Source organism: Belonocnema kinseyi, chromosome 8 (assembly GCF_010883055.1).
Source record: "Belonocnema kinseyi isolate 2016_QV_RU_SX_M_011 chromosome 8, B_treatae_v1, whole genome shotgun sequence".
Lineage (NCBI taxonomy): Eukaryota > Metazoa > Arthropoda > Insecta > Hymenoptera > Cynipidae > Belonocnema > Belonocnema kinseyi.
The window spans coordinates 37,497,092-37,497,306 of NC_046664.1; positions in this window are offsets into that span (position 1 = coordinate 37,497,092).

Genomic DNA, 215 nt, shown 5'->3' on the forward strand with positions numbered 1-215 from the left:
GATATTTAGTGAATGTACGAGGGTAGTTCAATAAGTCCTTAGAATGAAGTATAAAAACAATTTTTTTTGGGTAAATTTTTTTTATTTTTCAACATAATCTCCTTGGAGCTCTGTACACTTGGTCAATCGCTTTTCAAGTTTTTTTTAATCCTTCAGAAAAGTGCGTTTTCGGAAGTTCCTCAAAATAAGCACTTACAGAGGCAATGACGTCTTCG